The 24,664-nt window shown below is 43.1% G+C and overlaps 1 pseudogene; it reads right to left on the reverse strand.

Moving 5' to 3' along the window:
- Positions 1–2,199: 2,199 nt before the first annotated feature.
- LOC121770415 lies at positions 2,200–3,629 on the reverse strand (annotated as a pseudogene).
- Between the last annotated feature and the right edge of the window lie 21,035 nt (positions 3,630–24,664).

The raw sequence follows: 24,664 nt of genomic DNA on the forward strand, positions 1-24,664 counted from the left end.
GTCCCTAAAATCTGTCCCAATATTGGCCCAGAGGCTCATCATATTCCTGCCTCGCCTCCGTAATCTTTCTCTTCGGGGCACTTGTCTTTAATGCTGGGAAGAAACGGTCTAAAAAGATCATGCGAAACTTGGCCAAGGTTCTAATTGAGCCTTCTGGCAGCCTTCTAAACCAGATTCCTGCATCACCCTTCAAAATGAAGGGTATCGCCTTGAGCATGTAATCTTTTGACGTGGATCCAGGTACTGGATGAATGTCACAATATCTGCAAAATTCCTCCAAAAGAGAATAAGGGCATTCCTTCGAGAGTCCATAGAAATTTGACAACACCGCGAGCACCCCCTATTTGACTGTGATTGCCCGTATTCCTGGGGTAACTGTGATGGCATGAGTGGGCTCCTTCTCATCTTGAGCGTGTAGGGAGCCAATTCCCCCATCGTTGTCTACGACGGCCATCTGCTTTTCTGCTTCCCCGAGTAGTGGTGGTTTAGGCGGCGTGGTCTGTTCTCCTTCCTCCTAACTGGTCAGTTGCTCAGCATTTGATGACGAAGCAACTGCTACTAACGCGGCTCTGTAATGAGTGGTTACCACACCGGCCTCCTGGACTCGCCAATGAGCGTTTGTATCTCAGTAAATGAGAGGATGATTCCAGTGTCCTTCGCGGTGGTACCTTCTCATGAAAGGAAAGAAAAACAGTAAGAAAAGAAGGAAATAAAACTATTTACACCTATACACTAAACTCATCCATGTAATAACACCATGCATCCCGGCAACATCGCCATTTGATGGAACGACAGATTACGCGTGATCAAGTTATATGGAAAAAATAACCGACCGAGTGGATCAGTTAGCAAATGTCGTTTCGAATTGATCAGGGCTCTTCTCTCTCTCACAAAAATATTTATAACTCCCTAACATGCATCCTACTTTAAATAGCAAGCGACAAGTACGGGGTCGATCCCACAGAGAAACTGGTGCATTGAGTGTGTGTTTAGTGAACAGGGTTCGGCTGCTGCCAGCCTTTAAGTTGGGGGTTTTAGACTACTGGATTAAACTAGGCGGAATGTAAACTAACTACTGGATCAAGTGGCTCATCATGCTGGAGAATAGCGAACCGATCAAGTAAGTGACAAACTGGAATAAAAGATTTAACTACCTAAACATGCTATGAATCTATGAAACACTCTGCCGTTCAACATAATGAAAGTTCAACTCTGGATCTGAGATTTTTTTAAAGATAAAGATTAAACTAGAACAGTAGACGAAAATTATGAAAACAAATAACTTTGATTTTTAACGCAACAAACACGAAATCAAACTAGTCAACTAGATCTAGAGTGTAAGAAAGCGAATAAAGCCAAGAGTTCCTCGGTTGGAAACTTGAGACGGTGTCGAACAGATCTGGGTTTCTCTGTCACGGTCCCTTCGGTCGCTCTCCTTCTAGCTAACAATTACTACTTTCTAATCTAAGCTATTTTGGAACTGGGAGAAAAAGACTCGGAACCAGGAACATACGGAAAAGGAACTGAAGGAAGAAGAAGATCCCTACTATGGCATTGCGTCCTTTATTTATATGCTCTTCACAACAACCTCCAGCTATGATAACAACTTTGGCAGCGAATATTCATCCTTGCTGGGATTGCGCTTCTCATCCGTTGATACGTGTCCTCCTTCTAGAATGTAGTGGTCCTTCGATAACCGAGTGAGTATTCGCCTAAGTCCCTGCGCATCTTATCCATCGATACGTGTCCCCTTTTCTGTTTCACAGTTGTAGTCCTTGATAACTGATTGAGGATCTCCTTCCAGTGCATCGGCCATACGTGTCCTCCTTCTGGAATGTAAAGGTCCCCCGCCTAACTGCTTGATCACCACCTTGATCAACCCACACGGTTTTGGCCTTTTTTGCCTTTTGCGCCAGCTTGATCAGTTTGGCCTTGCTGCCATTGGTCCAGTGGCATTCCTGCACAATTAACACTCGCCTTCCGCGTGAAACTGATCAAGTAGCACACTTTTTACCCTTTAAACCGATGCATGAAATATTCCTTATCACTAAGCTTCCCACAACAAACAACGTGAACAACTCCTATTTAGTCTATCTACTCTAATCCTAAATTTTAAAACTAAAGAGATCAAAAGTAACATCTACAAATATTCACACAGTACATTTACTCTACATTCATTCCTCTAAAGCTTGAGTGAGCTCAACCACTAGAATTGGGCGTTGAGCCAATAGTAGTAACGGAGTCCAGTGAGGGCGGTGCAACGCTGCTCTTGAGCAGCCCAGTCTCATCATCCACTAAAATGTCAACAATTTCAACCTTGTGAGAATTCAAGTCTTCATTCTTGATGCCCTTCAAAGTTTCCAAAACCTCTTCCATGGAGGGTCTCATATCCTTCTCCTGCTGCAAGCATCGGAAAGCCAGTTCCGCGACTAATGTAGCCATCCGTCCCACACTAGTGTTCGTCTCAAAGCCAAGACTCGAATCAACCAACTCGTGCAGCGTAAGATTTTGGATCTTGTTGACAGCCATGTTAGCCAAATTGATGTTGTGGCGGTGCATGTTGGTGTCCACGGCCTACAGGGACGATATGAGCTCGATCAAGACCACTCCAAAGTTGTATACATCGCTCTTTTCCGTGACCTGGTAGCACTGGTAATACTCCGGATCAACATATTCTGGAGTCCCCTGAGGAGCCGTTGAGACATGAGTAGCATCAATTGGGAACAATCTCGACAGCCCGAAATCAACCACTTTTACATGGAAATCGTTGTCTAGAAGAATGTTATTGGTCTTGACATCCCGATGTATGATGTCCGATTTATGGAGGTATGCAAGCGCCTCAGCAGTTTCAATGGCGATATTCAGCCGAACAGGCCATGATAGCAGCCCAGATGCAGAACGTTTTCCATGGAGGTGATCAGCCATCGTTCTATTCGGTATGTACACGTAAAAAAGCAACAGTTCACTGCTTCTCTTGGACGTGCACCCAAACAGAGCCACAAGGTTTACTTGTCTTACTTGAGTTAGGATCTCAACCTCATTCATGAACTGCTCCACGAGCTTGAAGTTGTTCTCGTACAACTATTTCACAGTAACAACACGACCATCAGAGAGCACACCTGTACCAAATAGTATATGATGAGAGAGCTCTTGCATTTGATCTAGAAATCATTTTCTCACTGTAATAAACAGTACAAAAGCCACCATCACTGAGTTCTTTAGATGGATCAAAGTTATTCGTTGCTTCTTTGAGTTCTGAGTAATTGAATACCTGCACCCCAAAGTAGGTACTGTCCCTACCAATATCAAATTTGGAAGGTGGATATGAAGGGATGCTTTTAGTGAATTTGGTTGAAGAAGGCGTGGACGGGTCCTTGCTTGAAAGAGGCGTCAAGTCATCCTTAGAGAGGCGCAGTTTCCTCTTCTGTCCTGCAGTAGAAAATCAACAATCCCAAGCCAATACCAGCAAGAACTGCACCACCTATGGGAATGCCTGGGTGTGGACAGACAGATGAAAACTTTCAATTCTCAAAACTAATTTGTTTGCAGTAAAAACAATTTAGATATAAAAAAAACATACCGATATTCCTCCCCAAATTTAAGTTATCATTATTCACTGCAGTAGCCATGAAATAAGTAAGTGTTAACTGCGGAATGAGATCAAATGGAGATGCCTTGCATTGGCATTATTATTAGGAGTACTATAGTAATAATGTATTCAAACATACAACCAAAAGAAAAGCCATCACTTTGGAAGGCCTCGAACGGGAGGTTGCGTGAATGGATCAAGTTATATCGAAGATAACCGAACTGATTGGATCAGTTAGCAAATGTCATTGCCACTTCATCAATGCAATCTCGCTCTCACTCGATTCCTACCAAAGTAATTTATAACTCCCAATTTTGAACTACTTTAACAGTAAAGCGGCAAGTTCGGGGTCGATCCCACAGAGAAGCTAGTGTATCGAGTGTGTGAGTAGTGAACAGGGGGTTGGCTCCTGCCACGCTTTAACTTGGGAGTTTTTAACTACTGTCTTTACTCTAGGCAGAATTAAACTGGCTAACTTGAACAATATAAATTTAACTACTGGTCAAGTGCATCGTAACGAAACTGAAACTAAAGCAGTAAATGTGAGGATGAAAACGAAAACAACTTCGATTAAACTAGAACAGTACAGTGTGAAATTTAAACTAAGCTAACACTCAGGAAATTGCGAAAGCAAGTAAAACCGAGGAGATCCTCGGCGGGAAACTTAAGAAAACGCTGACAGATATCAAGTATTCCGCAGCGCTCCTTCGATCGCCCTTTCTAACTAAGCATTACTTTATCTAAGCTAAGCTAAGCTATTCTAGAGGACTGAACTAAGCTAGAAAACTAAGCTAAACTAAGTTAAAATAAGACGGAAAGTAAAGGATCGGATTCTCCTTTCATGTGGTGGCACATCCTCTATTTATAGGCCCGACACGACCTCCAGTTGGATAACGATCTTGGCAGGGAATATTCGCTCATGCTGAGAGTGAGCAACTCATTGATTGCTAGGTGCTCTTCTTCTAGAATGACAACGCTTTTCAGCAACAGAATCGTGACTCACCTCCGTCCTTGCGTCTCATATTTCAGCACGTGTCCCCTTCTGGAACGTTGTCCTTGATAACAGAATGCTACGCACCATCCAGCTCATAGCCTCGCGTGTCCTTCTTCTGACATCTAATGGTCCCCTACTTAACTGCTTGATTACTCCCCTTGATCAACTTCCCCCAAAATCTGGCATTTTTCGCCTATTGTACTCGCTTGATCAGTTTGGCCTTGTTGCCTTGGTCAAGCGGCATTCCTGCACATTTAACACTTGCTTTGCGCGATAAACCGATCAAGTAGAGTACATTTTACCCTTAATCGATGCATGAAATGAGCCTTATCAAACTGCTCACACTTAAAACATACTGAGGTCGAGGTCAATCCATTTGCCAGAAGCTTATGTTTCTTCTCTTTTGCGTTTGTTTGATCAAGGTGTCAGTTCGTCAAGATTGCTCAATTTAAAAACCACTGTTGGATTCACTCAGTCGCTCATTTCTCACCAGAGATGTTAGGACTGTTCTCTCGGTATTGCCACAAATTTAATACCTCGAATCGGACTGTACAAGATAGTTCCTTAGGTCTTTATTTCGGGTGTAATGGGGCTAAAGGGTAGTAGTGTATTGAGGTAGGGTCCTAGGGGTTCTAAGTTTAAAAATTAAAATTTTAAACTGTAAAAAGAAAATCACATGAGTCAAAAGACCAAAGATTTGACTAAACTCGCTGAATCAGAGTGGGATATTTATTTTTCTACTGGATACTTGGTCAAAATTCGACCTTCGGCCTTTTAAATTTATGGCTTATTTCCTAACTTTCGATTTCCTGGGTCAGGTTACAACTTTTTCCTGCCCGCTCTTTCTCGAACTTTTCTCAACATTTTTTTTAACTTGATCAACCTAATTGCTCAACTTGATCAACCCGGCTACCCTTTTATTTTGACTCTTCTATTACTATCCCCTTTTGTTTCCCTTGAAAAACTTCATTTCTTTGACCTCTTTCCTCACGTGATATAAAACGTAAGTTTTGGTTTTAAGGCTTCAAGAAACGGGTAGAAGTGTATATATGGGCTCAAAGTGGCTAACTAAGGGGGTGCCCTTCTTGACGAGGCGGGTTTGTGGAGCGAAAGAAGAAAAGGCTCAAAGGATTAAGTCCTAATGCCTTTAGTCCGTACTACTTGTGCAATTTTCATCTAAATATTAAAATGAAAGCCTCTCGTAAAAATTTTCTTAGTAAAGACAGTAGAAAGTGTTCTACTTTTGGCTTATAACTCACATATAGAGATGAAGGGGTTGGCAGCGGAAGCGTGCACGAGATCCGATCACATAAATTTGATCTATTTAGCAGATTATTTAGACAAATTCTATTCGCGTAATTATCACATGTATCATGCTCATAACTTGAATTAAAACATGCTTTAGCATATAAAATCCCTAAAACATGCTCACTACGGAATTAGCCAATTTACCTCCTTGATTCAATCAAGAATCGATGATGGCTTGCTCCGTCTCCACGTGAAGATCTTTAGTACTCGACCTCTGATCTTCTGACTGGTGTCCCAGACTGTATACTGATATTTGTGTGGGCAAATCTCACCAGAATACTAGGACTCGAATAATGAAAACAGAACCAAGCTCACGGAGGGAGCAATTTTCGAATTCTCGCCCTCTCTCTAGAGGGGGACGAAAATTCTAGCACTAATAATTTTGTTTTTTGTTTCCTTTATTCTCCTATTTATATTAAGTCACATATTGGGCCCAGTCAGGGATCTAAGGAAGAATTTGGTCATGGCCTCACCCAATTAGCTTTTTACTAATTAAATTGAACCCACAATTTAATATAAGCTTATATTGGAATATTACAAGCAGCCACTACAGAAATAATATTTCACTGCCTTTCCAAATCCGAAATTACAAGTATTCCGGGTTTCCTTCTATTTGTTTCATTTATTTACCGCGCTTAAGATAGAAACATCCATTAATTGATTAATGTCTGCTATGGACTTAATTAATTAACATATTTTATTCTCCAAGAGTGGACTTAGCAAGAAACTCTTATTTATTATCCATAGAGTAATTAAACTCCAACTAGCTAGGTTCCGAATAATAAAACCATTGTTTCGAGCTCCTCTTGTGGATGTTATCAAACGAGACTATCCTCACGCACGATTCAACATAATAGCAATCCTAGCACCGCGAGATAATGATCACTACTACCCAATATACCTGGATCGTTGGGCGACGAAAAACCCGCACCTTTAGTAAGTCAAAGTAGTAGATACTCAATATCGTATGCTCAATGCTAAGGTTCATTGATTAAGAAATTAATTATCAAGACCTCGTCTTTCAGTAGATAGCATAAAGACTCGTCTTGCTGTTAGATCCATTCAGTGCTATACCACACCAACGTCATCATATTTCAATAAGGCTTAGAAATAATCGGACTGACATTGCAACCTTTCACGATAGGTAGTCTAGGTCTATCTGGGTTGTGAAATTCTTATTTTTCTTTGTTCAAACTGACCGCGTACCTTAAATTGAGCACATCCCACAATCGGTCTACTAGAACAAAGACTTAGACTTATGTTATGTTCGCTTATACATTTAAATATGCAATAAACATCCATTAAATGTAAAACATAATAACATTATGACAAAATAATCTGTTGCATCCATTGGAAAATAATTATTAGAGTTTTACAGTATTGAATCACTCGTAAGGTGATTTCTAGTATACAAACCCTAACAAGAGAGGCTTCACAGTTGGTTAAAAATTGAGCGTTTCCATCATACTTGAACTGATCAAGTTTTTCAATCAAGTTTTTACATGTAAGCACACTGAATCCTTTTTCTTACTCTTCCACAAAGTAATCAAGTCTTCCACTTATCCAATTTCATGCATATTGCCTATTTTTGTTTGTTTTTACTAGGTAAAATTTTGTATTTTTGAAACAATAAACCGTGATGCTCTTGGCCAGATTCGCAACCACACATAAATCCATAAGGAAGTTCTTGAACCATACTGCCTCTTTTGCAGCCTCCGAAGCGGCCACCTACTCGGCTTCCATGGTTGAGTCCGCGATGCATTTCTGCTTCACACTCTTCCAAATTACGGCTCCACCTCCTAAGGTGAACACATATCCTGAAGTAGATTTTCTCGAGTCCTGATCAGCTTGAAAGTCTTGAGTCAGAATATCCCAAAGGTCAGAGCTCGACTATATTGTAAACTAGAGCATAGTCCTTAGTCCGTTTAAGGTACTTGAGTATGTTATTTACGGCAGTCCAATGTCCTTGGCCCGGATTCAACTGATATCTTGCCACCATGCCAACAGCAAAACAAATATCAGGCCTCGTACAAAGCATAGCATACATGAGACTTCCAACTGCCGAAGCATATGGAATTCTTCTCATTGCTTGTATCTCAGACGGCGTTTTGGGGCACATCTCTTGAGATAGATGGATGCCATGTCTAAAAGGTAAGAAACCTTTCTTGGCGTCCTGCATGCTAAAGCGATTAAGTACTGTTTCGATGTAAGGTTCTTGAGATAAGCACAACATCTTCTTTTCTCGATTCCTAAGAACCTTGATCCCGAGGATGTGTCCCGCGTCTCCCATATCCTTAATCTCGAACTGGTTTAACAACCATGTTCGTACTGATGACAACATCTTTTTATTGTTTCCAATTAGAAGAATGTCATCTACATATAAAACTAAGAACATTACATTCCTTTTTTCAACCTTCTTGTACACACGGCTTTCACTTGGGCATTTTTCGAATCCAAACTTGCAAACAGTTTGATCGAAACACTGGTTCCATGATCAAGATGCTTGCTTAAGGCCATAAATGGCCTTCTTAAGCTTCCAAACCATGTGTTCCTTGCCCTTTATGGCATAACCTTCGGGTTGTTCCATGTAGATGGTGTCCTCAAGACCGCCATTTAGAAACGCAGTCTTAACGTCCATCTGCCATACATCCCAATATATATAAGCTGCTATAGACAATAGTATCCGGATCGATTTGAGCATGGCCACTGGGGAGAAAGTCTAGTCGTAATCGATACCTTCCTTTTGGGTATACCCCTTAGCCACTAGTCTTGCCTTGAAGACTTTAACTCGTCCATCGGGTCCACGTTTACGTTTATATATCCACTTGCTCCCAATGGCAGTACAGCCTTCGTGTAGGACGGACAAATCGTAGACGTCTTTGTCTATCATAGATTGTAGTTCCGAATCCATTGCTTTCACCCATTCACAATGATCGACATCTGCCTGCGCTTCCGCAAAGTTCCAGGGATTTAATACATTGCTGTCTAAGGAGTGATCCATAGATTCCCCAAAACCAATGTATCTTTTGGGCTCATGTGAGACCCTCCCACTGCGGCGCGGCACTACAATTCTTGGAATAGAAGTTGAAGTTTCTGGAATTGTTTGTACACTTGGTACTCGTTCTTGTTTAATGGAATTTGTGACAGAAGTTAGCTCATCAAGAGCCACTTCACTGCTGGGTTTATGATTCATTACATAGTCTTCCTCTAAGAATGTGGCTTGAGTGCTCACAATAACTTTCTTATCTCGGAGACTAAAGAATTCATAAGCTTTCGTTCCTCTGGGGTACCTTATAAACAAACATACCTCCGTCCTTGATCCTAGCTTAGTTGGATCCTTTTCCAATACATGAGCCGGGCAACCCCAAATCTTGAGATGTACTAGATTGGGCTTGCACCCAGTCCACAACTCATAAGGAGTAGTAGGTACAAATTTTGATGGTAAATTGTCTAAAATATGGATTGCAGAAAGCAAGGCATGCCCCCAAAACGAAGTAGGTAGTCGTGCATAACTCATCATCGATCGGACCATGTTCAATAAGGTCTTGTTCCTTTTTTCAGCCACGCCGTTCTGCTGGGGCGTGCCCGGCGCAGTCAGTTGGGATTCAATTCCTGACTCCGACAAGTAGTCCAAAAACTCAGCACTAAGGCCTACTCACCTCCACGATCAGATCGTAGGCTTTTGGTACTCTTACCATGATACTTCTCCACAAGAGTCTTAAAGTCCTCGAACTTATCAAAAGACTCTGACTTGTTGGCATCAAATAGACGTATCCAATTTTTGAGAAGTCATCAATAAATGTGATGAAGTATCGAAAACCACCTCTTGCCTCAGTAGACATTGGACCACATACATCAGAATGAACGAGCTCAAGTACTTCCTTGGCCCTATTGCCCTTAGCCTGAAAAGGCCTCTTGGTCATCTTGTCTTCTAAGCATGACTCACACTTATGAAAAGGTTCATCCTCTAGATCTTTAATAAGATCTTATTGGACAAGAGAATGGATCCACCTTTCATTGGCATGACCAAGTCTAAGGTGCCATAAGTACGTTTCGTTCATTGAACTTGAAGGTTCCTTTCGTTTCTTTGAAATTTTCGATGTTGTATTGAGTTCTAATTTGCAATTATTAAACTGTGTAGATGTGATTGTGTACAGATTGTTTTCCATGATACCACGACAGATATAAGAACCATCTTTTTTAATAACGCAATTGTCATTAAAAGAAATCGAATATCCATCAAAAACTAATTTAGAAACTGAAATTAAATTTCTTCTAAAAGAAGGTATCAACAAAACATTCTTCAAAATCAAAAATCTATCACTACTAAAACGCAAATAAATGTCTCTCACTACCACGACCGCCACTTTTGTAGCGTCACCCAGCTGGACCTCGATCTCACGATCACTTAGCCGTCTTGTCACCTGCATTAAGTCAGGATCAAAACAAATATGATCAGTGGCTTCATTGTCAATAACCCAAGTGCAAGTAGACTTTGAAGCCAAACATGACTCGACTATTAAAGCTTGGCGCATACCTGTAGCCTTGCCCTTTTTAGGACAATCTGGCTTCCAATGCCCCTTCTCTCCGCACTTGAAACACTTCCCCGTGGGCTTCTTGTTTGCCATCTTCTTCTTCTTTCCCTTAGCTATCTTGGCCGGTCCTGAGTTCGGTGCCTGCCTTTTTCCTGCGCTAGGCTTGAAGCCAGAGGAACGAGGCGCCGAAGTTATCATGGCCGCCTTAGCCTGGACCATAAGGTCCTCTGCCGACTGAAAATTAGTCAACAGCTCTGCCAAGGTGTAGTTCCTTTTGTTCATCTCGAAGTTGAGCTTGAACTGCTGGAAGCTAGGGGGAAGACTCTGAAGGATAATAGTCACCTGGGACTCGGGATCGATCGTCCTTCCCAAGACCTCAATTTGGATGAGGTGGCATATCATCTCGAGGACATGGTCCCTCACAGACGAGCCTTCCTTCATAGTCTTCGACATGATACTCCGAAAGGCTTGAGACTTAGCCGTTCAATTCTGAGTACTAAAAAGATTCTTGAGATTCTGCATGATCTCGGCGGCAGTTTCCATGGCTGAATGCTGATGCTTGAGTACTGATGACATAGATGCCAACATATAGCACTTAGCCATCTCATTTGCCTTATGCCACCGTCTGTGTGCATCTCTGACTCCTGCCGCAGCGTTAGCTGGTGGCACTGGAGGTCGCGGAGTTGTGAGTACAAAGATGTACTCATCTGCTGTGAGAACGATGTCCAGATTTTGTTTCCATTCTATGTAATTTTGGCTCTCGAGTTTGTTTTCTTTAAGAATTGTAGAAAGAGGATTGAACGACATATTGACGATTTGATTTGCACTACAACACAGAATATTTACCATTTGTCATAAACTTATGTAAGAAGTTTGATTAGATTAACCATAAAACTTTTCAAAATCTTACAACAGTAAAATTAAAATTTTGTATCCTCCAGAGGAAGTTAATACGCATTAAAATCTTACAATTTTTTACTGGTCACAACACCGACGAATAGTCCAGAGACCACAGAGTGGCATGGCCGCCTAATGTTGCCTAAGCAAAACCACCTCTTTAGCATTACAGAGTCTCATTTCTACAACACTCCCATAACAATGCTTATGTGCTGCTAACAAGATCAAGTTATCCCATAAATCATGTGTGAACTTCTGAATCTCGCAGTTTCTTAGGATTATTGTCCCCACAGAGCAGGTGGCGATACTATTGGAAACCACATTCTAGTTCATACTATTTATATTTGAGAAGTCCGCCTTATGAACTCGCTATTTCCTAGGATTATTGTCCCCACAGTACAGGTGGCGATAATATTGGAAACAGCTTCGTAATTACAGACCAATTGGTAGAGACCATATACAAACGTTGAGTTCGTAACTATAGCTTAGATATTTTGGGTTCTGGTTTTTATTCAATTATCCTTAGCCTTGAGGCAGATTAAGGCTTAATTAAATTCTGTTGGTATTTAATATGCGGGATAATTGAATCCTTTATTTATAGTTGGCGTCTTCCATTAAGAAAATAATGTTCCAGTACTTAATTCTTATTCATGTCTACTATAAGATATATCTAAAATAATTAAATTATTTAATTCTTAATAAGACATGAAAAATTAAATTCAAATTATTTCCATGTTTAAGATTAGGAAGAGAAGATTTATTATTTAATGTATTCATACATATCAATCATAATTAGGATTCTAGATATATAAGTATTAGGAAACTATTAAATTATTCTCATCCATATCATCTAGGAATAAAATAATATTATTTATTTCCATAGATATAGATAATAATAAAAATATTCCTAAAATCTAGATAAATATTAGGAAACTATTAAATTATTCTCATTCATATCATCTAGGAATAAAATAAATTATTTCCATAGATATAAAAATATTCCTAAAATCTAGATAAATCTTCCAAAAGGATTTTATTTCCATTAAATAATAATATTTTAATGATATCTTTTAATAAAATAATTAAATAATCATTAAAATAATCCTTCATCGTTATCTCATCGCACGAGATTCGCACGAACGATGAACGATGAAAATTCGACGAGTTCGTTGTCGGATCACGACGCATGAAGCGTCTCGGTCGTGGTGCGCCAGTGTCTCGGCCGCCTGGCTCGTCGGGTATCGCATCCTCTCGGCCAGGAGCGCGCACGTCGGTGCCGCTCCTCTCGGCCAGGTGCGCCCCGCCCGTCTCGGCGCGTCGATCCGTCGGCTGTCGACGCTTCTCGGCCAGGTGCGCACGCGGCGGCGTGCGCCTCTCGGCCAGCGTCTCGACGTCCGTCTCAGCCAGCGGCGGGCACGGTGGCGCGCCCTCTCTCGGCCAGCTCCGACCACCCTTCCTTCCGCCTAGGGTTCCAGCTCTCGGCGCCTGGTGTCTCGGTGGATCTCGGACGAACCACCACTCCGTGCAAGCCTTCACGTCGGCCTTGGTGCGGGGGCCGCCTGGGGTTTGCGGTCTCGGCCAGCGTCGCGCTCGAGCCCACGCTCGACTGCGCTTCGCCCCGTGATCGCGATCCCTCGGCTCCCACTCAATAGACAACCCTATTTCACGATCGCGCGTGGTGCAATCCGTCTCGGCGCGAGCGCCGACGGATCGCACGTCTCGCACGATCGAGTAATTCAAATTCTTTGATTAGAAAGTTCTTTAAGTTTATCATGCATAATAAATTAAACAAAATACCAAGAACATGCTTCGAAATCAAATAATACATGCATACATGAATTTCGCGAAATTTAAATCCAAATAATCAGAGCCAAAGACTGGCTCTGATACCAATTGAAGGGGTTGGCAGCGGAAGCGTGCACGAGATCCGATCACATAAATTTGATCTATTTAGCAGATTATTTAGACAAATTCTATTCGCGTAATTATCACATGTATCATGCTCATAACTTGAATTAAAACATGCTTTAGCATATAAAATCCCTAAAACATTCTCACTACGGAATTAGCCAATTTACCTCGTTGATTCAGTCAAGAATCGATGATGGCTTGCTCCGTCTCCACGTGAAGATCTTCAGTACTCGACCTCTGATCTTCTGACTGGTGTCCCGGACTGTATACTGATATTTGTGTGGGAAAATCTCACCAGAATACTAGGACTCAAATAATGAAGACAGAACTCAGCTCACGGAGGGAGCAATTTTCGAATTCTCTCTCTCTCTCTAGAGGGGGACGAAAATTCTAGCACTAATAATTATATTTTCTGTCTCCTTTATTCTCCTATTTATATTAAGTCACATATTGGGCCCTGTCAGGGATCTAAGGAAGAATTTGGACATGGCCTCACCCAATTAGCTTTTTACTAATTAAATTGAACCCACAATTTAATATAAGCTTATATTGGAATATTACAAGCAGCCACTAGAGAAGTAATATTGCACTGCCTTTCCAAATCTGAAATTACAAGTATTCCGGGTTTCCTTCTATTTGTTTAATTCATTTCACGCGCTTAAGATAGAAACATCCATTAATTAATTAATGTCTGCTATGGACTTAATTAATTAACATATTTTATTCTCCAAGAGTGGACTTAGCAAGAAACTCTTATTTATTATTCATAGAGTAATTAAACTCCAACTAGCTAGGTTCCGAATAATAAAATCTTGTTTCGAGCTCCTCTTGTGGATGTTATCAAACGAGACTCTCCTCGCGCACAATTCAACATAATAGCAATCCTAGCACCGCTAGATAATGATCACCACTACCCAATATACCTGGATCGTTGGGTGACGAAAAACCCGCACCTTTGGTAAGTCAAAGTAGTAGATACTCAATATCGTATGCTCAATGCTAATGTACATTGATTAAGAAATTAATTATCAAGACCTCGTCTTTCAGTAGATAGCATAAAGACTCGTCTTGCTGTTAGATCCATTCAGTGCTATACCACACCAACGTCATCATATTTCAATAAGGCTTAGAAATAATCGGACTGACGTTGCAACCTTTCACGATAAGTAGTCTAGGTCTATCTGGGTTGTGAAATTCTTGTTTTTCTTTATTTAGAACTGACCGCGTACCTTAAATTGAGCGCAGCCCACAACCGGTCTACTAGAACAAAGACTTAGACGTATGTTATGTTCGCTTATACATTTATATATGCAATAAACATCCATTAAATGTAAAGCACAACAACATTATGACAAAATAATCTGTTGCATTCATTGGAAAATAATTATTAGAGTTTTACAGTATTGAATCACTCGAAAGGTGATTTCTAGTATACAAACCCTAACAAGAGAGGCTTCACAGTTGGTTAAAAATTGAGCGTTTCCATCATACTTGCGTCGTTCAAACTGATCAAGTTTTTTCAATCAAGTTTTTACATGTAAGCACACTGAATCATTTTTCTTACTCTTCCACAAAGTAATCAAGTCTTCCACTAATCCAATTTCATGCATATTGCCTATTTTTGTTTGTTTTTACTAGGTAAAATTTTGTATTTTTGAAACAAAATTTTTACATGCATGACTTATTTGTAACTAACCCTCCCCCCTCCCCACTTCATGGGGACCATCTCCAGCCTTCGTCTCTATTGCCTCTCAGGGCTCGTGATAAGGCTAATTTCATGCATCGGTCTAGGGGTTCATTTCATGAAATTGCTGGGTCTAACGCATTGAATTAAGTCAGGTATGTGAAGTTTTTCGCCAGATCCAGGAAAAGAAGAGGACGCTTGCATGGTCCTAGGAAACTGGCGAAAGGGTGAACAATTGGAAGAAAATTGCTAGACGGAGGAAGCCTCGGAGTTGAAGGGTAGAATAGGGATTTCTACGAAAACTCTAGAAGGCTATGTCCGCATCTATAAAAGGGAGAAGCATGCAGGCTGGAGGGACCTTCTCGGCTGGAGGCCTCACTAACAGCTCCTTGCTCGATTCACCTTTCCACACACTTGACTCTGAATTCGCGAGAGATTCCAGTTAGCACTTGGCTGGTGGTTCACGTTTAGCTTTCCGACAATGGTTCGAGGGTTGTAACCCCGTCCTAGTTCAAGGGCGAAGAAACAATTTACATTTCCGTTGCTATTTACACTGATTCCGCCGAGCTTCGCTGTTCGAAGCTCGGTTTTCTTTTGACAACCAATATTTCCGGTTTTATTCCAGATTTTACTTTCGCTAATGTCTATTGTGTTCATTTCTGGTTTGCTGGTTGAGTTCGATTGATTTCGAGTTTGGATTGTCGGAGTTAGTTACTTTTGCAGTTGGTTCTGATTTATTGCCGATACTTGTTGTTTGGATCTGAAGAATGGTTCTGCTTTTTGGATGAATCGGAGGTTGGGTTTTGCTGGAGTTTGTGATTTGTTTGCAGACTGTTCATGATTGATTGAGATTGGAGTAGATCTGTGAAAATCGGAGTTATGGCGTTGGTTTTGCTGTTTGTTGGGTTCGGATGGCTTGGATCCGGAGTGGATTAAGCGTCCGACGTAATCTGAGAAGGAGTACTTGATTTCCATGCCTAGTTTACGTATTTACATTTCATTTCGCCTAGTTTACGTAGATCTGTCGTATCTTCGAGTTATTGTAAGTTTCCGTCGACCAAATCTGTTTATTATGTTTGAATCTGGGCATTTCCTCTGTTTTCTCCATTTGCGAATCTGAATTAGTTAGAAAAGTGCATGAAGATTGTTAGCTGCAGCTTTACCGTACGTTGTCAGGCTTGGATTTCATGGTCCCCACTTTTTATTTCCTTTGTCTAGTGGTTATCGGTAGTTATGTACTCGGTCTAGGAATTGTTTAACTTTTTCTGCCTGTTACTTGGTTTAAGAGTCCTTTGTTCTTCGGTCTAGTATTTACGTTTTGTGCCTAGGTCTAGTAGTAGTTAAAATCTCAACCCCTTTTGCGTGGCAGCAGCCATTTTGTCCAAATTCTCTCAATACTAGCCTACGAATCCATCTCTGTGGGATCGACTCCACTTCCCTATACTAATCCATAGTATTCGGGTTGAGGAAATTTAATTGTTGAAGGAGCGTCGTGAGTGCCCAACGACCGGAGCGCCATTCGATCCCTCGAGTTACTGGACCCTGTGATTCAGTTAATTCGGAGAAGCGTGGTGTCTCGACCTAGCAATTGCTTAGATCGAATTTTGCAAGCGCATAACTCATAAGACTACTCACACAACACCCCTTCAAATGGCGCCGTTGCCGGGGATGGATGGCGTGCTTAGTGCTAGTGTTCAGAGTCTGTGGTGTAAATAGTTTTGATTTGTTTTCTTTCTCTTTTTGTTTGCAGTTTATGAGCAGAGGCTCAAGGTCTACCTACTGGAGCAACTCATCTGGGTGGACACACGGCCAGTTTGGTTGGCGGGTTAAGGATACAGTCTCTACTGTGACCACCAGATCAGGGTTCACCACGGGAGGCCCGTTTCCGAGTGAATTTACTAGCGACAAATCTTGGACGTCATCAGGACGCGAAGATCCAGAATCACCACCCGAATCAGAAACAGAGTTAGAAACAAGGGAAGCAGAGGAATTAGTCATGGCGCAGGTGGTAGACCCAGATCCAGAAATCGGCTCTCTCACTGCCCATTTAGATGGAGAACCAGCTCAAGCTATAGTAATGAATCCACGCCAGAGGACTATCGAGATCAAGACAAACGTACTCGGCATCTTGCCGACGTTCTCTGGGCGTAGAAATGAGTGTCCGTATGAGTTCTTAAATGAATTCAGTAAGTTATGTGGTATTCAGAAGAGGCCGAATGATGCAACAGAGGAGGATTATCGCTTACGAGCGATTCCGTTTACCTTGAAGGGGGAAGCTAATACGTGGCTATTGAGGTTGCCTCCGGATTCTATCCGCACGTGGAGGGACTTCAAGTTGGAATTCTTAGATTATTTCTTCCCATCCAACAAGACGAATGCACTTAAGAAAGAAATACTAGAGTGTAAGCAAGATTACGATGAATCGTTGAGTCAGTACTGGTCGAGATTTAAGGGGTTGTTGGATGCATGCCCGAATCACCGGATGATAGAGGCAGAGACCTACTCTCTGTTTTACGAAGGAGCCACTCCCGAGTCAAAGGACTTAATGAACTCCTCGAGTGGGGGAAATTTCACAAGAAAAAGGGGAAGTGAGGCAAGAGAGATCCTAGGGAAGTTGATTGACGCTAAGAAGGCGTACGATAACCCTAGGAATGCAGTGAAAAGAGGATCGGTGCATGCTGGGAGAGAACAAGAAGATAACAAAGTCGAAGCGAGGATTGATAGGCTCGAGAAGGCTCTTTTGAACGCGATTGAAAAGACGATTCCACTGGCTTCACAAGGGAAGGAGAAATCTCCTGGTCCAGGAGATAATCAAATGCAACAATATTACGGGACCCAGGAAGGAGATTATCAGGCCCAGGTCAATGCAATGGGAAATTGGAATCCCGATGGGAGCTGGAATCCAGGGAGACAGAGAGATGCGCCTTGGAGAAACCATCCGAATTTCAGATGGACTGACAACGAACAGAATCAGCCGGCACCACAACAAAGTCAGCAGTTTGCACCTCAGCCCGAAAGACAAGGTAACTGGTCAGGAAGGAATCAAGAGGGGCAGGGCAACTGGATTAATCGGAACCAAGGAGACCACTCGAGCTGGGGAAACATGAATCAGAATAATCAAGGGAACCCTTATGTACCACCGCACCAAAGGAATTTCCAAAACAATTACCAGGGCCAAGGAAATCAATACAATAACTCTTCAGGCGGTCAAGGAAACGCTCGTCAGAATCAAGCAAGTGGACCGACTCTGAGTATAGGGCCGGGACCCAGTCAACCACCAAAGTTAACAAAGAATATCGATGATATGGTGCAAGACCTCGTCAGTTCTCAGCAACATATGCAAAACAACCTGCAATCGAACAATGACGTAGTGCACAAGTTGCAAGATGCTCAACAGGAGCAGAAAGCAGCCATGGATATGTTGGCTAAGCAATTGTCCCAAATAGCCACTTCTTTGAGTGACATGCGGGGAAACGAAGGAAAAATTCCAGCCTCAGTAAGGCCACCTGATAGAGCTAATATAAGTCAGATTACCTTGAGGTCCGGGAAAGGATATGAGGGACCGGTGGTGAGAACAAAGGAGGGGACAGATCCTAAGGAAGGCAAGAAGAAAGAGGATACAACTCCCAGACCCAGACACTTGGAGGGAGGAAGTCCCTTGGTCAAGGATGACCTTGAGGAGAAAGATTTGGAGAAACAATTGCCTAGACCGACCGAGCCATTCTTCCTCGATCCAGAGCCGGAGTTGGAAGATGAGGCAGTGGGAAAAGAAACTGGAGAGTTATCAGCTGAAAGTTCTACCAGAGCAGGGAAGCGACTGAAACCCTTTCCGAGTCGGGGGGAAGCCAAGAAACAGAAGGAAGAACCGGTAGACTTCATGGACATTTTTGGGAAGTTGGAAATCAATCTGCCATTTTTACAGGCCCTGAAGATGCCAGTTTTTAGCAAGTTCATCAAGGAATTTATAGCTGGGAAGGCTAGGCCCAGTGGGAAAATTCTGATAGGCGAGAATGTCTCCGCAGTAATTCAGAAAAGGAAGATGCCTTCAAAATGCAATGACCCAGGTATGTTCACCTTACCCATCTCTATTGGTGATGTGAAAATCGAGCATGCTATGTGTGATTTAGGTGCGTCGATAAACGTGTTACCACTTTCCATATACAAGAAGTTAGTTGGGGTAGGCATGGTAGATACGAAAGTTGTGATTCAATTGGCGGATAGGTCATGCATCTGTCCTGAAGGGGTGCTTGAGAATGTGATAGTCAGGGTACATGACTTCTTGTACCCTGCTGATTTCCATGTGATTAAGATGAGTGATAATGAGTCTGCTGAGTCGGGCGGAGTACTTTTAGGGAGACCCTTCCTACGAACCGCTAAGACTATCATTGATGTTTTTGATGGAACAATTTGCCTTGATTACAATGGGGAGAAATTTACATTCAGCATTGATGAGGCAATGAAGAAACCTCTTGACGTTGAAAATTTGCATGCTATAGATGTTATTAACCCTTTGGTCCAGGAATATCTTGAGACGGAATTAATGCAGGAACAGATTGAGAACTCCGAGATGAGTCTTGACATTGATAGAGAGGTAGCCAGTTGGTGTCAAGCAATGAACACAAGTGAGTTATCTGATGAGGAGTTAGCTGAAGCAATTCTGGAATTCTGTGCAAATTCGGAGCTAGCCAGGTCAAGGAATACACCTTATGTGGCGAGTGTGGAAGGTTCTGCTGGGTCAAGGAAGGGAATGACTACGGAAGTAACTGAAAAAAATCCCTTGCCCCAGGAAAAAGATGTTCCCAAGAAAGAGCTGAAAACACTTCCACCAGGCCTAAAGTATGTTTATCTAGAGGAGAACGAAACTTTCCCTGTTATTATCAACAGCAGCTTGACCGAGGGACAAGAAGAGGAACTGCTGAAGGTAATCCGAAGAAACAAGAAGGCTATTGGGTGGACACTCTCTGACCTGGTAGGAATTAGTCCAGATTTGTGCATGCATCACATCCGCTTGGAGGAAGGAGCAAAAGCCTGCAAAGACCCTCAACGCAAATTGAATCCTAACATGAGGGAGGAAGTGCTGAAGGAAGTATTGAAACTACTCTCCCTAGGAATCATTTATTCCATACCAGACAGTGAATGGGTGAGTAGAGTCCATATGGTACCCAAGAAGTCAGGAATACAGGTGGTCAAGAACGACAAGAATGAATTGGTGCCCACCAGACTAGTCACTGGGTGGAGGATGTGCATCGATTATAGGAAGTTAAATGAAGCGACCAAGAAAGATCATTTCCCTCTACCTTTCATTGACCAGATGCTGGAGAGGCTAGCGGGCAAGCAATACTTCTGTTTCCTAGACGGGTATAGTGGGTATTTTCAAATCTATGTGGATCCCGAGGACCAGGAGAAGACAACTTTCACGTGTCCTTTCGGCACGTATGCTTACAGGAGGATGCCGTTTGGCCTATGCAATGCGCCAGGCACTTTTCAGCGGTGTATGATGAGTATCTTCTCGGATCTTTTGGAGGACTGCATCGAGATTTTTATGGCCGACTTCACTGTGTACGGGAATTCATATGACTCATGTTTGGCTAGTCTGGATAAAGTATTGAGAAGATGCCAGGAAAAACATTTGGTTTTGAACTTCGAGAAATGCCACTTTATGGTCCCTAAGGGAATTGTCCTAGGGCACGTAGTCTCGGAAAAGGGTATACAGGTAGACCAGGCAAAGATTGAGGTGATATCAAAACTGCCTTACCCGACGAACCAGAAGGAGGTAAGAGGATTCCTAGGGCACGCAGGATTTTATAGAAGATTCATTAAGGATTTTGCGAAGATTGCTCAGCCACTCACTCATTTGCTGCACAATGATGTTGAGTTTGTTTTCAATGAGGAGTGCATTAAGGCTTTTCAACTACTGAAAGATAGACTAGTATCGGCTCCCATTATCCGAGCGCCCGATTGGAGTTTGCCATTTGAAATAATGTGCGACGCGAGTGACTATGCAGTAGGGGCGGTGCTAGGTCAAAGAGTTGACGGAAAAAGTTACGTAATTTTCTATGCGTAAAAAATGCTCAACCAGGCCCAGAAAAACTATGACACCACGGAGAAGGAAATGTTGGCAGTCGTGTACTCTTTTGAAAAATTCCGACCATATTTGCTTGGGTCGAGGGTGATAGTCTTCACTGATCACGCTGCGATAAAGTACTTGCTGGCGAAGAAAGAATCCAAGCCGAGATTAATCCGTTGGGTGTTGCTTTTGCAAGAATTCGATTGGGAAGTTAGAGATAAAAAGGGAACTGAAAATAAAGTAGCCGATCATCTGAGCAGGATATTTCAAGGGGAGACCGAGGAAGCAATACCGGACGCATTCCCTGAGGAACATTTGTACTACGTGAAAAAATTTCCTCAACCTACCAGCTGGGAGGAGGTTATGGAGTTAACAGGTCCAGGGGATGACGAAAAAGGGAAAAGCCATCAAAACGCTGAGCCATGGTTCGCAGATCTGGAAAATTACTTAGTCACTGGAGAAGTGCCCAGTTCGCAAGTAATCTCCCGGGCCCAGAAGATGAAATTGAAGAGCGAGGCCAAGTACTATTTCTGGGATGACCCGTATTTGTGGCGAATGGGAGCCGACCTAGTAATCCGGAGTGGGAACAGAGGGATGTGCTGAATCATTGCCATGCCCTAGCTTGTGGAGGTCACTTTGGACCTAGGAAGACAGCAAGGAAGGTGTTAGATAGTGGTTTTTACTGGCCTACGTTGCATAAGGATGCGTTCGAGTTTTGTCAGAATTGTGAGAGGTGTCAACAGACCGGGGGAATATCCAAGAGGGATGAGATGCCGCAAGTCCCAGTGATTGTGTGTGAGATCTTCGATGTTTGGGGGATGGACTTCATGGGTCCATTTCCGTCTTCATACGGGAACACCTACATACTTGTGGCAGTGGATTATGTGTCAAAATGGATAGAGGCAAAAGCAACCACCTCGTGTGAAGCTAAGGAGGTAGCAAAGTTTCTTAGAGCTAACATTTTCAACAGGTACGGAGTGCCCAGAGCTATAATATCTGACAATGGGACACACTTCCGCAACCGGACTATTGAAGCTCTGATGAGAAAATATGGCGTCCATCACAGACTGTCTACACCTTATCATCCTCAATCCAACGGCCAGGCGGAAATATCCAACAGAGAAATAAAGGCGATACTGGAAAAGACGGTTAATCCGTCTAGGAAAGACTGGAGTAAGAGGCTTGGAGACGCACTATGGGCTTACCGGACGGCATACAAGACGCCTATTGGGATGTCACCATATAGGCTTGTGTTCGGCAAAATGTGTCACTTGCCCGTGGGAGTAGAACACCGAGCATATTGGGCGGTCAAGGAAATAAACATGAGACCCGAATCCTGCGAGGAAGAGAGGAAATTGCAGCTGCAGGAGTTGGAGGAGCTAAGGCTGGAGTCATATGAATCGGCGATGTGGTACAAAGAGAAAACAAGACTCTGGCATGACAAGAACCTCCGGGTCAAGGAATTGCAAGTCGGGCAGAAGGTTCTCCTATTCCAATCCCGGCTCAAGCTAATGCCTGGTAAGTTAAAGTCCAAATGGATTGGGCCATACACTGTTGTGAGTTTGCGTGCAAATGGAGCTGTAGAAATCCAGGGAAGTTCTTCAAACTCTACTCCTTTTCTTGTTAACGGTCATAGGGTAAAGGTATTTAGGGATAGCTCGGAGATGTGCGTAGTGGACGAAATGCCACTGCGCGCACTCCACGATATCGCCTAATAGATCTGGGAAGTGAGTGTTCTTAGAGATTTCCTAGGTCCAGCATCCAAGAAGTTTTAGCCTGACCTGACCTAGGGAATCTTGAGAACACTTGAACATAAACTGTAAATATTCAATCGCTTTCTTTAAATCAAGAAAAACCCAAACAAATCAGAAAAAAAAATAATCTTCCAAAAATATTTTCGAAATACCAGACTCCTTAAGGAATTTTTTTTTTGATACTGTCATACCCTAGACCCGGGGAGTCTGGCGTTTCAATTTTTAGTTTAATGTTTTTCTTTAAGTGTGATTTTGCAGAAGGAATTCACAAGGGCAAGGAGTTGTGGACTAAAAATTTTGGAGGGAGTTGGCACCGGTTCGGATTTCAAAAGGAACTTTATGGGGAGGCGTACGGTCGCAAGCGTCATCACCTGCAACCGCCTGCCAAAAACGTCCTCTCTCATGCCTACACTATAATCGGTTTAGCCTTCTTATTTTCATTACCTATTCTCTCTCCAATATTCACAAACACAAAAAAATCCCCAATTTCCTCTCCCCTTTTTCTCTCTCTCTAACCCTAATCTGCAAATTCCGCCCCAAATTCATTACAAAAATTCCACAGAACATCCATGGAAAACAAACAAGGAACCGGAAGCACCTCAGGGTCCGCCGACTCTGGGGCGGCGGCGTTTATGGCCGAGCTATTCCAGAAATTTGGGGGTGCGGAGAAGGCGATGGAGGCATTCGCCATGTTTGCAACCGCAATGGGTAAATCCGTACAGGCTGCTCCGTTTTCTAGTGTACCACAACCGGAGGCCGTCTCAGAACCCGTCGCCGAACCTGAAACCATTCAAGAAGCCATCGCCCAGGAACCCACTGCCGTACCAGAGGAGACAGTTGTTCCGGAGACCACCACACAACCAGAGGACATTCAAGAATCCACGACCACTAGCCCGGAACCAACCACCGCAGGGAATCGTGAAGACGACTCAGATTTGGTCACAGGGTTGGAATTATTGGCTATGTGCGAACCAAGGGTAGACTCTGCAACTGAGGGGGAAACCCCTGTTTCGATTAGTGTTTCTGAGGGGGTGAAGCCCGTACTTGCTAGTGAGGAATATGTTGAGAGAGATGTTCTGGAACCATCTGGGGAAGTCAAAGATTTTGTTGCTGATGTTAGTATTTCTGAGGGGGAAACCCCTGTTTTGGAAAAATCTATGGAGGGGGAAACCCCTGTTTTGGAAAAATCTGTGGGAGGGAGGCCCCTATAGTTGGTGAAGATGGGGGCGACGAGGCCCTAATTTCTGAACAAAATGTGGAGAGGGATACCCCTGAGAAACCGGTGGGTACTGAGGCCCACGTCGGGGAAAGATTTGAGGGGGAGAGACCCCTGTTTACATCTCGGGGGCAACCCCATTGTTGTCCAAGGAGGGAGAAGCCCTCGATTCTGAAATTAGCCAGGAACCCGCTGACGCCGGGGTGAAGTTGATTGTGGATCTGACCGAGATCCCAGAGGATACCGACTCGCCGGTCAATCCCAGAGATGCTAGGAGGCGGGCTCGCCGGAGCCTCATTGATGAGATGGATGAAACAGTGGAGCCGACGGAGGAAGAATCGCTGGGTCCAGAGACCGCAGCATCTGAACAGGTGAACTCTCCCAGACCTGGCAGGGGGGAGAGTGATGAGGAGAAGCGTCGCCAAGCGGCTGAGAAGAAAAGGAAGGGGAAACAAATTGCTCCTTCCTCGACCAAGAAGGCGAGAGGGAACTCTACTGAATCCACACTTCCGCCGGCAGCTAAGGTACCATATGCCGCAGAAACCGAGAGCCCTTCTGAGTCCAGCGACTCGGAAGAAGTACAGGAAGAGGAATTCAACTTTGAGCCAACCGAAGTGTGGATAACAAACAGCTTGCTAGATAAAATGAGGACGTTTGACGACCCAAAGCGCATGGCCATTTATAAGGAGAAGAGTACTGAGGGGAAGGT

The sequence above is a fragment of the Salvia splendens genome, chromosome 16 (assembly GCF_004379255.2).
Source record: "Salvia splendens isolate huo1 chromosome 16, SspV2, whole genome shotgun sequence".
NCBI lineage: Eukaryota > Viridiplantae > Streptophyta > Magnoliopsida > Lamiales > Lamiaceae > Salvia > Salvia splendens.